This window comes from Mustela nivalis (assembly GCF_964662115.1).
Source record: "Mustela nivalis genome assembly, chromosome: 14".
Lineage (NCBI taxonomy): Eukaryota > Metazoa > Chordata > Mammalia > Carnivora > Mustelidae > Mustela > Mustela nivalis.
Window position 1 is genome coordinate 13,316,956 of NC_139033.1, and position 17,275 is coordinate 13,334,230.

At 54.5% G+C, this 17,275-nt stretch overlaps 2 protein-coding genes across 5 annotated transcripts in view; one reads left to right on the forward strand and one right to left on the reverse strand.

The window, feature by feature from the left end:
- The window catches only part of LRRC43 (leucine rich repeat containing 43), a 298,822-nt gene that overhangs the window by 189,967 nt on the left and 91,580 nt on the right, over window positions 1-17,275 (forward strand). The window lies entirely within an intron of this gene.
- The window catches only part of PITPNM2 (phosphatidylinositol transfer protein membrane associated 2), a 134,076-nt gene that overhangs the window by 108,587 nt on the left and 8,214 nt on the right, over window positions 1-17,275 (reverse strand). The window lies entirely within an intron of this gene.

Consider the following 17,275-nt stretch of genomic DNA (forward strand, 5'->3'; position numbering starts at 1 on the left):
CACACCTCTGTTCACGGTAGGAAATGGGGGGCACAGCCCAAGAAAGGGTGCATCCCCGGATGAATGGAGGAACAAAGCGTGTTCCCTACACAGTGGGGTAGTGCTCAGTCTTCAAAAGGAAGGCCCTTCTGGACGAGCCCAGAGGACCCTGTGCTGCGCGAAACAAGCCAGCCACAGATGAATAAATACTGCGTGGTTCCCCCTCCCTCAGGTGCCCTGAGGAGTCCCGTTTGCTAGGACAAAAAGTGGAAGGGTGGGCGGGGCTGGAGGAGGGGGACGAGGAGTTGTGCAGCAGGGACAGAGGAGCCTCAGCCTTGCAAGACTTTGAGTTCTGGAGGCGAGGGTGGGGCGGGGTAGGGTGGGCGAAGGCACCTAATGGGACCAACCGGACACTTAAAGGTGGCTACAGTGGTCGATTTTATGTTACGTGTATTTTACTACAATAAAAAACGAAATTAAAAAGAGGCGGCGGCGGCAGAGGCCTGTGCACATCTGCGTTTGTGCTCTGGGGGGGAAGCAGCCGCCATGGAGGAAGCCCAGCTCTCTGGAGATCCCCTGTGAGGAGCCCAAGCCAGCCGTGGGGAGCAGTGATGAGGAGGGGAACCGCCCACCCAGCCAAGAGCTCCAGCCAGCAGAGCCAAGTGGCAGCCCCGACAGATGAGCCATGGGTGGGGGGGGGGGCACCGCGGGTGTGGATCTCACACCCCAGGCAAGCTGTCAGGGCTCACACCAGCAGAGCAGAGATGAGCTGTCCCCACCAAGCCCCGCCCAAACTGCCATGTGGTAAGGAGATAAAACGATTGCTATTTTAAGCCCCCAAGTTGGGGGGCACTGTGTCGCAGCGAGGGGTGACTGACACAGTGGCCGGGATCTCTGACGGCTTTGCAGGAAATGCCTGTTCCTAAGGTGAGACGGACGGAGGCCCTTCACATGCTCACAGGTGGGTCACAAGGACAAGACAGCGTCTGATAAGTCCCAGGAGGAGACTCCTTTTCTCCTCCCCAAATCCCAGCGGAACACATGCTGAAATCAAACAGCGGCTGTGAAGGCTGGGGTCTCTCCAACGATCTGTCAGAGCAGCCAGGCCTTCTGTTGATGGATTCGACCGTCCTGTCCAGAGCAAGGGTGTGTACACTGGGCACAGAGACCTCCCCGCGTGCACGCAGGGGGAGTGACCCCAGGGGTGGGGCTGAGACCAGAGTTCTCGCTGGGATGACTCTGGCTGGGTCAGTTCCCACCTCCAGGATCCCTTTCATCATGTGTCCAGTGAGGAGGCTGACCTCTAAGGGGCTTCTCCATCCAGCCCCAACATGCTGCAACCTTCTAGTTTTGGCAGGAGGGAGGATGGAAACATAATCCAGAACACTGAACACAAGCCAGAGGGCCGACACTGAGATTGACAAGGCAGGCACACACACTCCTCCAGCTCTGCCCCAAGAACCTGCTCTCAGCTCTGTGTCCTTCACGGTTCATTCCTTCCCTAGTGCTTCCTGTGCCACTCTGGCTTGGTCCATTTTCCTCTACCTAAATGACAACTATAGCCCCCAGATTCAAGTTGGGACTGGGAGAGTAGTTCTGTGAGTAGGGGAACATACACTCCTTCCAAGCCAGACCCCTAAAATGCCCAAGTGCTCCTCAATGCCCTCACCAGCTGACTGCCAGGTCCAGTGGAGGACCCCAAGGGAACCCCAGGGGGTGGCAGAAACAGCACAGGAAAGGATGCTGGACCCCCGAGTCACTGCATGGGCCCCTAAAATGCCCCAGAGCATTCAAGTCAACTGCAAGACTGATAACAAGCCTTTATTGGGATGAGCCCCTGAGATGATTATACCTGCTTGTTATAGCAGCTAGCGTTACTTATGCTAACTAACACATTCACCAAACCGTTACTATGGGTCAAACACGTGAAGGACGCACAAGAGAATCGGGCCCAGGCCTGATCTTGACCCCCTCGGCGTCACCGACCTAGTTAGCATTTCAGAGAGGTCAGATACCCACCGGTCCGCACCCAGCAATCACGTGCCGAACACACACCGTGAGGACATCTTCAGGATCCACGCTCCACTCATACCACGTGCTTCCAACAACCCTACAACCTAGGTTCGCCTCCCCACAGCACTAGACGAGTAAAGAAAAAAGCCAAAAAGGAAGGAGAAAACCTATCCTAAGACTCCTGAGGACAATCTATAAGCAAATGAGTAACAGTTTCAGCTGTGTGCTTCCTGGTAGGCACAGCAAAGAGGGAAATCCACCAGGCCCCGGAGCTCTTACCAACAGTGAGAAACATCCTGGCTCATGCTGAGAAACCAGCGTTTCCCTGCTAAGAGCTCTCAGGGAATGAATGCTCCCGGCGGTCTCCATGGAAAGGACTCAGTGTTCGGGCAGGAGGAGGCAGGAGGAGGCCGAGCTTGCCCTGAGAGCCGTCCCCTCCTGATGTAGCCCCACTGGCTCCCGGTTGCGGTGAGCTCCTGAGTAATTCCTCCTCCACAGCAGCACACGATGACAGTGGCAGCGAGTTACCCACCCTACCACCGACGGGCTGTTGAGGCGATGCAGTAACTATTGTAAGACACGTGCCCGGCCTTGGTCCTGATGGAGGCTCATCCCTCGGCCCCGTGCCCGGCTCGCTCCCAACCAAAGGGGGGACCTAAGAGAGGGGTCCACAGCCCGAGTCTCAGCCCCTGCAGGCTGGGCGCAGCGCTCTCAAACTCCCACACTCTGCTGTGTCTGGACTGAGCACCGACAGTAAGTCTCCCTTCCATTCATCAAGGATGCCTTCAGGCTTCGAGGGCTCCAGGCAAGACTTCGCTCGGCAAGACCACTCAACTCTGCAGCCACTTTTGTGGGGGAGGAGGGGGCTTCTCCAGGATCCCGTGGGGCTGCAGCAGCATCTGAAGCTGCTTCTGCTGAAGCTTTGTCACCCTCAGGGGTGGTGGGACAGGGACAGGGCTCTGGGGTCATGGTTCCAGGAGGACAGAGGATGGTGGCCTGCACCTTGCCTGAGTGAGAACTTCTTCCTTCTGTCCATGGGGCTCTGCTGAATTGTGATACCAAGCTGAATTTCTGGGTTGGCATTATGTTTTCCTTTTTTTTAAAGAAATACAGGGGTGGGGCACCTGGGTGGTCATTGGTTAAGCCTCTGCCTTCGGCTCAGGTCATGATCTCAGGGTCCTGGGATCGAGCCCCGCATCGGGCTCTCTGCTCAGCGGGGAGCCTGCTTCCTCCTCTCTCTCTCTCTGCCTGCCTCTCTGCCTACTTGTGATCTCTCTCTCTGTGTCAAATAAGATCTTAAAAAAAAACAAACAAACGAAATACAGGGTGTCGGGTGGGCTGTTTTATTATTATTTGCTCAATTTTAATAAAAGCAAAAAAGTACTGTTTGGAGTCTGTTCAAAAGTAACGACTTTCTTGAAGGGAGGCGTACGCTCACTGCCTACCCGCGGAGCTGGGTCAGCTCCGGGATCACAGCGGCCTGCGAATCTGGAGGTCATGTCACCCTCCTGACGAACGTGAGTCAAATGGAAACTCGTCACAGGTGTCTGGGTGGCCTCCCGTGGTGGCTTCGAGCTGTGACAGAGGCTTTCAGATGGGTGCACCGTAGGGAAGGTGGGGCTGTGTTTCCGTCAACCATGAACCCACAGCGCTCTGGGCTCTTTCACTGCTCTTTAACCCTCTAAGACCTAAAACGCCCCAGACAGGGTGTTCAGGGCCCGGGTAGCCATGCAGCCTCCTCGCCTCCTGGAATCAGAGTTGGAGCTGTGCAGCGTGGCTGAGACTGTGGCTCAAAGGGACCTGGAATGGGTCGCCCAGTCCCAGGGTGGCCAGGACATGCTGGCCCCTATCAGGGGGCTCTCTGCGGTCTCAGAACCAAACCAGGGGTCTGCTCTTCCCTGGGACGCGGGCTTCGCTCTCTGCAAGCAGGGTGAGGACCAGAGACCCACACATGGACCAAGGAGCCACGGCCAGACACGCCACGAGGCCCATTTTCCACCGAAGCAGTGTTGCCTGCATGAGTCAGCTTGCGCGCACAACCTCTAATAGCAGAGGCTCGACTGGTCACACCCCAGCACTTCAGGCTGGGGACAGTGCAAAAAGGGGACAGTGCAAAAAGCTAGGCGACCTCTCCGGGATGTTCTTCCACACAGGTGAGATCCCTGGAGCCCTAGCAACTACTCAGCGCCTCCGAGCGTTCTCAGACAGACATTGACTCCCCTCCCCAGCTTCTAGGTGGGACAAGGCCAATGCTCTTTTTGCAAACGTTATCGGAGCCACTGGGGGCACAAGAGTATGGTGACCAAGATTGCACCCAGTCCCTGCTTGCCAGCGGCGTTCATACCAGGCTCAGAAAACACCCAGCAGCAGGCCAGGGACAAGCTTCTTGTATCATTTCCAAGACAGCACCTCAAGATGGGGGAGGTCAGCTTCAGGCCCTCATGTCAGCGACGGGATCTTTTCAGGGACCACACAGCCCTTACAGGCCCTGCCGAGCTCTGTCCCCAGCGAGGTCTCTGTCTCCCACCATCCAGACTGGCTCTCACACCCCAGTGGGAGGTCAGCACCGACCACCATCAAGCTCTTGCCAGTTCAAGGTGACATGAGAACACGGTTAATGAAGCAAACTGTTCAAAAAGCCCCATATATTCTCTTTTCACTCTTAGATTAGGTCTTTCCTATTTTTTAGTGTCCTCTTCACGAGAGAGAACGCTTGCTTTTCTGTGTATGTGGTTAATCACAGAGGACACAAAATTTAACATCTTAACCATTTGTGGAAACATCACCACCATCCCTCGCAGAAATGTGTTACCCTCTGTACCCCTTAAAACATCTGTGGGTCATATAGCTCTTTAAAAATGTCCTGTGGCACCTGGGTGGCCCAGTCGTTAAGCATCTGCCTTCGGCTCAAGTCATAATCCCAGGGTCCTGGGATCGAGCCCCGCATCAGGCTCCCTGCTCAGCCGGAAGCCTGCTTCTCCCCTTCCCACTCCCCCTGCTTGTGTTCCCTCTCTCGCTGTGTCTCTCGCTGTCAAATAAATAAATAAAATCTTAAAAAAAAAAAAAATAATGTCCCTACTTTAGCAAAATTATTTTGTAATTTTACAGGTTCTGGTGTCATTTTTTTTTTTAAGATTTTATTTTTTATTTGACAGACAGAGATCACAAGTAGGCAGAGAGGCAGACAGTGAGAGGGGGAAGCAGGCTCCCTGAGGAGCAGAGAACCCGATGTGGGGCTTGATCCCAGGACCCTGGGATCATGACCTGAGCCGAAGGCAGAGGCTTTAACCCACTGAGCCACCCAGGCACCCCCCTGGTGTCATTTTTAAAGCATCTGGTGCTTCTCAGATCCTTGGTAATGGACAAGTTGACAGAGGAGGGGGCGATCCCCCACCCCAGGAAGGCCCCACCTGCCCGGAGGAATCAAGGGCCCCCTCCCCTGCCGTGTACAAGTGGGCACCTAATGGGAACCGGCGTCCTTAACCGGCTGTGCCAGGAACTCTGCTGGAGCCGCCCTTTGCGGTGGAAAAGGCTCTCACACGGTTTTCTCCAGATTTTCATTTTACTTAAAAGCTCTTCCTTGCCTGGGGTTTTGAGGTTAAAAACCACCGCCTCGCACTTACACACTGTAAGTGGGAGTGTAAATCGGTACCACCCTTATGGAGAGCACTCTAGCAGCAGCTACGGGAAGCAAGGAAAACACTCCTTGACCTAGCAGCTCGACTTCTGGGAATGCGATGCGCGGACAGGAGAGGGTGTTGGCGCGAATACCTCCGTACCAGCTCGGAGACTCGCTGCGGCCGCCCCTGCCATTACAATACAAAATTCCGTGAAACGGATGTAACTAACCACGATTCCTCCACAAAGCCCATTGTTAAAAAGGCCTGGGCAAGCTAAGTGAGCCAACAGAGGACCACCGCCACGATTTACCAATTGTTAAGTCCAAACAGCAGGAGCCCAGCGGTAGGCAGCCATCTGCGTGCGGTTTTTTCCGAAGTAACATATATTTGTCTATGCAGAGAATCTTCCCAAAAGAGTACACATATGCAAAAGACGTATCGAGGGGAGTCACCCCTGGGGGCAGAACAGGGAAACCGTGGACCAGACTACAAACACGTCAGCTTGGTACCAAGTGTAAGGTCTTTGTGAATCCAAACAATGGTTTTCATATCAAGTATGGCCTTTATCCTCTATTTTGTTTTACTTTTATTTTTAACTAACCATCACGCCCAATGTGGGGCTCAAACTCACAACCTTGAGTTGACTGACTGAGCCGGCCAGCGGTTCCGTCCTCTCTTTTACTATTTCATTGTAACCAATGAATGGGGTTTTTTTTAAAGATTTTATTTATTTATTTGACAGACAGAGATCACAAGTAGGCAGAGAGGCAGGCAGAGAGAAAGGAAGAAGCAGGCTCCCTGCAGAGCAGAGAGCCCGATGCGGGGCTCGATCCCAGGACCCCAGGATCATGACCTAAGCCGAAGGCAGAGGCTTTGACCCACAGAGCCACCCAGGCGCCCCATAACCAATGAGTTTTAAGTTCTCATAAATCAAAAACTTACCTAATTTATTTTTAAAACGTGGCTAATGCCTGGCATAATGTCACATACAATTTTTTGTGTGCGTTTTGTAATTTTTTTAATAAATGAAAAAATAAGTAGATGATTAAGTGAAAGAATAGTGAAGAAAGCATCTGAAAAATTATAAATGTTCTTTGAAGACTAGAAAGCTGTGAGTCTTGAGTTGTTAGGAAAGGAAGAGAGTGGAAACACCATGGCTGATAACTGATTACCTTGGTAGAAAAAGCAGACTCATTACAGGAAGATACACACCACGGACAGCACGGCTAAGTTGCTGTTAGAAGTTTACCGGACAAGAGGGCATCTGATGGGCACCTGGGTGGCTCAGGAGCATCTGCCTTCAACTCAGGTCATAAACCTGGGGTCCTGGGATCAAGTCCTACAGCGGACTCCCCGCCCAGCAGAGATCCTGCTTCTCCCTCTGCCTCCGTCTCTCTCTCTCCCTGTCTCTCATAAATAAATAAATAAAATCTTAAAAAGGGGGGGGGGCATCTGGCTGGCCCATTTGAAAGAGTTTGAGACTCTTGATCTCAGGGTTGTGAGTTCAAACCCCACACTGTGTATAGAGATGACTTAAACTAATTTGTTTTTAAAGGGAAGTTTATTAAATGAGAGTTTTTTAAATTTAAAATTTAGTAACTATATATCTTTTTAAAAGCCAACATTTATCATTTCTTTTGATATAGCAGAATGCAAAAAAAATAATGGGTGGTCCAAACGGTTTTAAAATATTTTTAAGACCATATTCCAGTCTACCTTTTAATTGCATGAACCACATACTCCTATTAAAGAATCAGAAAGTAGATCAAAAAGCCATCAGTTTCCAGGGAGGCAATAACACTTTTTAAAAGCTCCCCAGGGACTGGTGCAAACCCAGCTTGGGAGCTCTTGCCCTATTAACCTCCACGACCCCGTCTGCCAGCGGGCAGCAACCTTGACCCTTTAGAAGCTGGCTGACCAGCAGCGCAAGGCCACCGGGCTGCCAGGACAAAGCTGTCACAGAACCCAAGAACTTCAGTCCTTAGAAAGTTACACTGGCCTCACAGGGGCTCGTACAACCACCATGGCTAAACTAAGGCAAAAAATTAACAGCAGCAAAACCACACCGAGGAGAGAAAAGGAAAAGAGAGCAGCAAAAGGGAAGGCTACCTAACAAGGAATTAGTGGGAGCCGGTGGGAGCCGTGGCCCGGCCCACCCCTCTGAGCAGTCCTGCCCCCATGGCCAAGCTCCATCTGCATCCTCGTGGGGCCGACCTGAGAGCGAGTCAGCCATCCCTCAGAGACTGAATTATACCTAATGTCCCCCGTTCAGCAAAGGGAGGCAAGAAGCGGCTTCGAGAAGGAGCAGGAGCATTACCGGGCCATAGGAAGACCACCTCAGCCCCAAAGCTCATGAGGTGACCTCATCCGAATGACCACGTGTGGCCTCATCTGTGCTCTGGCTTCTCACAGGGCTTCTGGCACCCAGACTCTGCTCACCAGCCACCCTGGGGATGGCCAGGCGGGGATGTGAGACAAGGTGACCAGGTGACCCTAAGCGCCCATCTTTGAGAACATATTGAGGTCCTCTTTCCACACGTTGCGTCCCCAGCCCAGGATCAGTGCTGAGCCTAAGACAATGGCCTCCAGCCTTTGTAACAAGAGCCAAATGACATGCAAAGGGGCTCAAGACATTCTCAGAGATTCCCCAGAAGTGTGCGAGGATGGCGCTGGGGTCCCTCTGTCACCAACAGGGAAATTCAGCTCCAGGGAGCTCAGCCTAAACCCCCCAGACACAAAGTGGGAACATCAGACTTGGGACCCCGGGGTCCTGACTCCAGGCCATACCCTCCATCACCCCAACACTGGATGGGAAGCTCAGCCCCATGGAACAGCCTCGACCTGACCCCAGCAGGGATCTGGAAGGCTCTGCACTGCATCACTGTCCCTACAATCCCCCTGGGATTCTGGGCTCCAAGGAGGCAAAGCAGAGGCAGGAGCTGCCTGAGACGGCCTGGCCGTTACTCGTCTTTCTAACCAGGGTGTGGACTCCCAAGCCAGGGCCTAAAGTGCTTCTTCCCATCAATCTTCCCATCTGTGACCTCTGGCACCTAGGAAAGTGATGGCAGTTACACACCTACTCTGGGGCTTGGCCGCCACGCTGTCCCACTACTTCTAATTCCTTTCAGTGTGTCCACTATGGAAAACTTAAGGTGAACACTGTATGTATTGCAAAACATTAATTCTCCAAGCTCCCTTCCAGGAGTTCCAGGAGCTCCATTGCCTTTTCCCAGCCCGTTGGCCTGCCTTCGGTCTACCGAGATATTCAATACCGATGGCAGGGGGTGAGCGTGTCTCAGAGGACGCCTCTCCCAGCGGCAGCTTCTAGACACTGTCATGACACAGTCTGCGATAGCGTCCTGTGCCCCTCGAACACACTTTGCAAGATCCTGCCACAGTGTTTCGTTATTAAGGAGTATGTTGCTATGGATTGGAGATGTCCTTTGTCACACTGCGATCTCGTGTCTACCCCTCAGTCTCTAGGTTATTAAGAGGAAGGGATGTTGAACTTTATCAAATGCTTTTCTGGACTCTATTGAAAGCAACATAGTATGGCTTTCCCTCTTTCTGCTCTTAGCACATTTCCTAGTAAATAATCTTCGGCTTACGTTTCTGAGACTGGTCCATAACCCAGTATAATATGCACGCACACGCACACACACGCACACACACGCACATATGCACGCACACCATCTGAACAGCAAGCTAGTGTCTGTGATTTCATGTGTCACGCACAGGGCACAGTGAGGACTGCAGGAACCACGTGTGAGTTAGATGAATCACAGAGGGCTTCCTACAGGAGGCGGCAGAGAAGACTCAGGAACATCTGCAAATGGGTCCTGCCTCTTGGGGAGCCCAAAGGCGTGCCTTCCTAGCCCGGAATTTCCTCCGCAGTAGAACAGAAATGATCATAGAGCGCAAGAGCCCTTCAGAGCCACCCAGCTCAGCCTCCTTCAACTGCAGGGGGAAATGGGTTCAAAGAGGTGAGCGGATTTGCCCAAGGCCACAGGCCACCCCTACAGGCTTTCTTGGCTTCAAGGGGAGGGGAGAGAAACAAAACCAGCTTTGAGATCTTGGGCAGAAAGAAGCAGAGAACCCCCGGTGTGTAGGACTTTCCCTATAATAAACATTCTTCTTGTTGCTACCTAGGAGGGGGCCTGAGTCAGGAGGCAGCCAGGGTGCCCAACTCAGGGTGTAGAGGAGAGGGTCGGAGGGTATGCTGGGGAGAACGGGGTGATCCTGGAGCCACCCTCTCACACACCCAGGTCAACAGGGATGTCCCTACCTTCTGGACCAACACACCTGAGCAGACACACCTGAAAGGCTGTCCCTGGTCATTCCCTCATTCCTTCAACGGGTATGGAGACCACCACCTCTAGAAGTTTCCGTGTTTCAAGCCCCATGGTGTGCCTTACGCAGCCCCAAGAATCAACTACAACGACAGAGAAGCAGCCTGGGCTTTGCCTACAGCAGGAGGCTCCAAGAGGAACAAGGGGAGCTTGGTGTGGCCTGGACCGCCTGCAAGCACATCGCCCCTCTGTCCAGTGCACAGGCCTCACCCTCCCAGCCAGCCGCACCTCTGCTGCGCCGCCCGAACTCTGGAAGCCTGCGACCTCTCCCTGGTAGAGACCCAGGATCCCGGCAGCTCGGCAGGCCACAGCAAGGGTGAATCACAGGCTCGCCAAGCTCCTTGAGGCACCGGGCACCGTGCGAGGCACACATTCTCCTAGAAATCTCACAACCACCCAAAAGGCAGGTGAGCCAACAGAAGCTGGGTGAGACCAGGTGACCCACTTGGTGCTCCCGGCAGGTCCGTGGCAGGGCCACACACCCACACTGTCTGCACGGGGCCTCAGCCGTGTGCGGGGTCCCCATTCCTCCGCACACCCCCGCCTCACTCCCCCGGGGGCTGCAGCTGCACCTGCCCTCGGCAGAGCCGGCTCCCACTCGCTCTGCAGCTGTGGACGCCAGGGACCCTGGGCAGATGGCATCTGCTCTCTGAAAAGGTATTTATCTTTCCACTCACATTGAGAGCAAGCAGAGCCATAAAAGGACATGCCCGACGTCAGGTGCACAAGTGTTCCATAGAGACGGATGTCATGCACACACGGGGACCAGGCTTGGCCGTTAACTGCCAGGAACACCCTCCCCAGAGAGCAGGGGGACCAGTGCACAGGCTTGCCACTGAGCTGGGAGGCCTCGGCTGGGGGGAAGCTCTGTGCTCCCTGCAAGTAAAAGCAAGGTGGGACCCAGCCCAGGTCTCACCTGAGATGCCAAGACAAGCCTGATTAGGGTTGTTCTTGTTTTTTTCTTCCCCCGCTGCCATTTTAATCATTTTTAAGTGCGCTGCTCAGGACATTCAGTGGTGTGCAACCACCACCACGATTTCCAGAACATTTTCATCACCACAAACAGAAGCTCTGTACCACTGAACACTAGCTCCTCCTCCAGACCCCGGTCACCACCATTCGACTTCCGGTCTCTGTAAACGCTCCCACTCTGGGCTCCGCGTACAAGTAGAACCACACAATACTGTTCTTTTGTGGGGTTCCTTTCACCTACCTTTATACTTCTGAGCTTCACCCACATTGTACCATGTGTCAGAAACACCCTCCTTTTTTTTTTTTTTTTTTTAAAAAGATCTCTTTAGGAGGGCCTGGGTGGCTCAGTCAGTTAAGCGTCTGCCTTCAGCTCAGGTCATGATCCCAGGGTCCTGGGATTGAGCCCCGCATCGGGCTCCCTACTCAGTGGAAAGCCTGCTTCTCCCTCTCCCACTCCCCCTGCTTATGTTCCCTCTCTTGCTGTGCCTCTCTCTGTCAAATAAATAAAATCTTTTTAAAAAAGACTGATTTGCTTGAAAGAGCAAAAAAGCAGAGGGAGAGAGAATCTCACACAGACTCTGGGCTGAGCGCGGAGGCCGACGCGGGACTGATCCCACGACCCTGAAATCACGGCTTGAGCCGAAATCAGGAGGCGGCTGCTCAACTGAGCCCCCCGGGCACCCTCCCCTCCTTTCTTATGGCCAAGTGATATTCCACCGGCTGGAGATCCACGTTTGTCCCCACATTGGCTGATGGACAGCTGGGGTGTTCCCACCTTCTGGCTGTGCAAGTGAGGCCAGGAACATGGCGTACAAACACCTGCTCAGGTCCCCGCCCTCAGTGCTGGAACCACTGGGTCCCGGGCCAACTGTCTCACCGTTTCAGGAACCCCCGGGGCTGTTGGCCGCAGCAGCGGCCCGCGTCACTCACCGACCAGTGCGCACAAGGCTTCGCATCTCCCCTTACCCTCATCAACGCTCATAATTCCCGATTTTTGGATAATAGCCAAGCCTGAGATCTGAAAAGGAGGATTCTGAAAAGCGGGGCATGTGCCCACTTGACCTCCGCGATCCTGTGTGGAGCCGCGGAGAAGGTGCCGCTTGGAGAGTCGAGAGAGACTAGTCTCAGCCCCAGTGCCACCCGCTGCGCGACTCTGGACAAAAGCTTCAGCCCCTCGGCGGCTTGCTTACGACCACCACAGCGATGGGGCTAAGGCAACAAGTGCCCCTTTCCACCCGAGGCAAGGCGGCATATTCGCCCCGGAACAGAAGAGAGTATTTTCATCAACTCTGCGGACGGCACATCGTTCGTGGGTGAGGGGTAGGTTTCAACCTCCCTCGATACAGCTTTTATGATAATGTACAGAAAGGACCCAATGCTTTTTCCCTCCGACCTCCTCTTTCTCCACCTTTGAATGGAGAAGCCAAAGGACAGGGAAAAGGAACAAGATGAGGGAGCAGGAAAGACGCTGGATGATCTACGGAGGGTGACCTTGGCGTCACACGGACTGGACACGCTCACACACACACACGCACACACACACACACACTCACACACTCATGGCATTCAAACCTCACTGTAGCCACAAAGTTTGCCCCTAGTCGATTACATCACCAGATTCCCAACCTGTCAGGTGAGGAAGCAGAAAGCCCAGGGAGAGGGAGCAACCTACCCAAGGTCACACAGCACAGGGCACGTGGAGCCTCGGGTCTCCTGTTGCCATCCACCCGAACACGGGTGGCTGTGGACGCTGGCCCCCACGCCAGGTGGGCCCCAGAGCGCATTCTTATCCTTCCGTGAGCAGCAGTAGCAGCATCTGCCTGTCTGTCTGTCTCTTTCACACACACACACACACACACACACACAAGCGTGCGCACACACACATGCACACACAGACTGAGGTCTTGGAGAAGCTGAGGCTGCCCAGGGAACCAAGTTCCAGGAAGGATAAAGGACCCTCTCCCCTCGCTGGCAGGAGAAGCAGGAAGCCTCGTGGGTCCCCAGCTTGGTATCTCCATAGTGACAGAGGCTGTGGGGCTAAAAATAAAACCTCCACCTCCTGAAACCCCCATCTGTTTGGCTCCAGCTGCGTGGGGGCCTGCCAAAGCTCGGTGCCCCTCGGTGACCAACACCTAAGCAGCAAGGAAAGGCAGTAAAGACAGGGGACAGCAGAGCCGGGTCCCTGGTGACACAGATCACCGTCCGTGATGCCCCTGGAAGAGCTGGCCAAGCCTGTCACCCACAGGGTCCCGGGCACATGGGCTCCGTGTGCTGAGAGCCAGCCAGCCGGCCAGCAAGGAGTGCCTCGCCCCCGGGCACAAGTGTTCTGGCACAAACAAGGACTCTTGCCACCGCCGCCTTGGGAGGTTCCACTTAAGGCCGGGAAGTCAGAAGTGTTTTTTTCTCCAAGTGCACCCTGGGACAAGCTCGTCCACTTAAAAAAAAAAAAAAGAAGAAAAGAAAGTTTACATAACGCTTAGACTCCCGGGTGGACTCTCAAAAGCCTACTTAACTCCCAAGTATGTCCGCAGTGGGGTAAACCATCTCAAGGGGCAGTTGAGCCCGGAGTCTCAGGGCCAGAACGCCCAGCTTTGAGTCTCTGAGCTGCGTGTCCATGGGGCAGTCCTATTCCCCTCTGGGCCCGTGCTCTCCTCTGTGCAGCGGGGCTAACGGCCGAGGGCTGTCAAAAGAGGTGCCTGGAGGTCTCAGTCACCCGGGCACCTGGGAGGCGGTAATTCTGTGGGTGGCCTAGCCAGTGAACCCCCACCATGAGCCCTCGGCCAGCAGTGTACACATGGAACGCACCCCCTCCACTCTCCATCCACATGAACTTCCACAAATCAACCCCCTGCCTCAGTTTACATTCCAAGTCATGTGCAACCCGGGTCACAACTTAGGATTCCTAGTACGATTTTAACTATATTATGGTTAATTTTTAAAAGCCTTAGAATTTTCAAACAAAGCATGCTGAACGCAAACCCTCATTAGCCACCCAGCCCTAGGTTAATAATTAAGCACGCCTAATTGGCAGATATGGAAATGTACGGCACAGCTTCTGAGGCACCTCTGCTCACCAAGCTGGCCCCGGGATGGTAATGCATTTCCGAAATCAGCTCATAAAGCTAATTCACATCGAAAGTTAATTAGCCTAATGAAGGCAAGTGTGACTTAGTGAATTCCAGGCTGGCTTTCTGCTCTGACTCAGCCACCCCAAGAGGCTGCCGATGTCATCCCTCTGGCTTTGATTTCCTGGAGCACTGAAGGAGGGACCCAGGGGACAGTGCTTCAGGAGGCCGTGTGTCTCCTACTACCATCAGCAGGCATCAACAAGTGCTCTGAAAGCCACCAAGAGGCAGGACACACGGCTACCACCTTCTCCTGGGGCTGGCATTGGAACCTCATGAGGGAGAGAAACTTCTAGCAAGTGGGTGTCACAGGGGAGCCCAGGTGGGCAGAAGGCCAGGTACCACCAGGCCTCACATCCCTGGGTGGAAGACGGCGACTCAGTGTGCCACCCCCCCCCCACACACACACATACACGTCCAGTCGCTGCAGCCCCACAGCCTCCCTGCACGGGAGCGTCTCCACCCCACTGGATGGAGACGGCAACACATGCGCAGAAAGGGGCAACCATCAAAGGCCAAGCCCCTCAGAAAGGGTACAGCTCCTGCCTCCGGACCCCCAGGCCCTCTGAGCCTGGCTGTTTCACTGTCCCATCCACAGTCGGCAACTCACTGGCCCAGAAAAAGCCCAAGCGTCCATCGACAGATGAATGGATAAGCAAAATGCAACCCGACCATACAGCTGAGTATGATTCAGCCAAGAGGGAAAAAAAAAAAAAATGCAGGGGCTGCCGGGTGGCTCAGTCGGTTAAGCGTCTGCCCTCAGCTAAGGTCATGATCCTGGGGTCCTGGGATGGAGCCACATCAGGCTGCCGGCTTAGTGGGGAGCCTGCTTCTCCCTCTCCTTCTGCCCCTCCCTCTGCTCATGTTCTCTGTCTCTCTCTGTCTCACAAATGAATAAATTTAAAAAAACACAATGCAGTTCAGTCACAAACTACAACCTACAGCAGGGCGGGACCTCTAGGGCATCATGTTCAGTGAAGTCAGTCGGTCACAGAAGGACAAACACTGGGATTCCACGGACACGAGGCACCCAGAAGAGCCCTGCTCACAGAGACGGGAAGTGGCAGGGTGGCCACTGGGGGCTGGGGGCAGCGGAGAGGGTGTCCGTGTTTCATGGGGACAGAGGCTCACTTGGCGGGAGCTGAGCACATTCCGGAGACGGACAGGGGCAGGGTCACACGGCGGCGTGAGTGCTTCCCGCCACCAAACTGGACACTCAAAACTGGCTCGGGTGGTGAATTTGATGGTGTGTGTGCCACCGCCCACACAAAAGGGAATGAGGCCCGGACCCCTGCTTCAGCGTGGATGAACCTCAAAAGTGTCCTGTTTCTGTGAAAGAAGCCGGACGTATAAGGTCGCACGTTGTGCGACTCCCTCTCTGTGGGAGGCCCAGAATAGGAAAATCCATAGAGACGGAAAGTAGATGAGAGGCAGACAGGTGCTGGGGGAGGGGTGGGGAGTGGCTACTGACGGGTGTTTCCTTCTGGGGTGATGAGAATGTTCTGGAAGTGGACGGAGGTGGTGCTCACATGTCATTGTGAAGGGATTATCCAATACCGAACTGTCCGCTTCAAAAACGGTTCATTTTATGTTCTGTGAATTTCATTTCAATTTGCAGAAAGGGAAGGACATCGAGCAGCTCTTCCCGCCTGCTCCCTGGCTCCCGGGGGCTGCACAGGCTGGAACCCCCCCTTTTCCCTCTGCGTCCAGGCCTGAGCATAGCCAGAGGCTGGGAATCCTGCTGGGGTCTCCCGAGCCCCAGTCGGGACCGTCAGGCAAGCGGCCACCTTCCCCACGTCTCCTTGCATTCAGAGATTTCGCGAACCCCTTTCTCCAAGTTCACAACAGGGAAAGGCACTCTAAGGAAGCCAAAGAGGGATAACTTGGTCCCTGCCCTTGAGAGCCCCACTGGTGGCTGCGTCACCTGGCCTGGGAGCCGTCTCAAGGTGACAGTCATCCAGGGGGTGACGTATGCAGCGTGAGGAGCTCCAGGGAGGATCTCTGTCTGGACCAAGGACCCAAGCCCGTCTCTCTGGACATACGCCTCTAGACCTCTGGGTAAAGCAACCCTGTAACGCTTGCTGAAGGGACCCTGACCCGAGCCAGAGGCCCACCTACACCACCTGCTCCTCTCAGCCCAGGGCCACAGGCCTTCAGCTCACCTGCCCGCAGGAGCCCTGAGACACCAAGGAGGTCAGGCCAGAGGAGGGGACAGCCGCAGACCAAGCAGACCCAGCCCCAGATGAGAACCCAGAGTGGGTGGCGAGCGAGGCCTCCCCATTCCGGACCAGCTCGCTCTGGAGGCTCAGGCTGAACGCTGCCTTCCCCCTTCCCTCCCCACAGGGACAGACCGGCCATCAGTCGCCACTGGGAGGGAAGCTGTACCCAGTTCAGGGGGGAATAAAAGGCCCCAGACCCAGCCAGCGGCCCTAGGCCCCACTTCGTGTCTCCAATCATGAGCCTCCCAGGTGCACAGCTGGCAGACTGGACAGCGGGGCCGGAAACTGGCCGCAGCATCGCATCCAGAGATAGCCACAACCTCAGAGCACACAACCCTGTCTCGGGGAATCTGCTCTAAGTTTGGGAGCCCTCTGGCCTCTTGGAAAAGTAAAAGCTGCAGAACCAACAGAAAAGGAATTCTGTTTTCCCCTCTGGAGGAAAAAAAAAAAGAAAAGCAGCAAGAAAAATGCATACAAACCCAAACTGAGAAGGATCATACAAGCACTGTTGAACCTGAACCGGATCAGGAAATGCCGATGGGGCAGAACACCACCTCACGGGTGTGTGATGACGGGACTGAACACGAGTGTGAGGGGTCAGGACCACGCAGGTCAAGAGGGTGCTTCCTCTGTGGTTGACCGGAATCACGACCTCTCTGAGCTACAGTGACCCTATGTGCGAAACACGGCAGGAGAAAGCACTGGGTGCCAAACCATGACTTTCTGAGCCTCGGTTTCCTCACCTGTAAAATGGGCACAGCAGCACTTACAAACAAAGCACATCGGGCGGAAACACTGTGTATCAGAGGGTGTTGTAAAAAGGTGGATAAATGAGAGATGGCCCTTCACCTCTGACCTCTCCCAACGTGGTCATCTGGCCCCGAGTCATCACCAGCCACTGTGCTGGGCACTGGGGATTCGAAGGCACACAAGCCACCATCCCTCCACGTGAGGAGCCGCTGGGCCAGACCAGGGATTCCCCTTATGGTTTCCAGAGG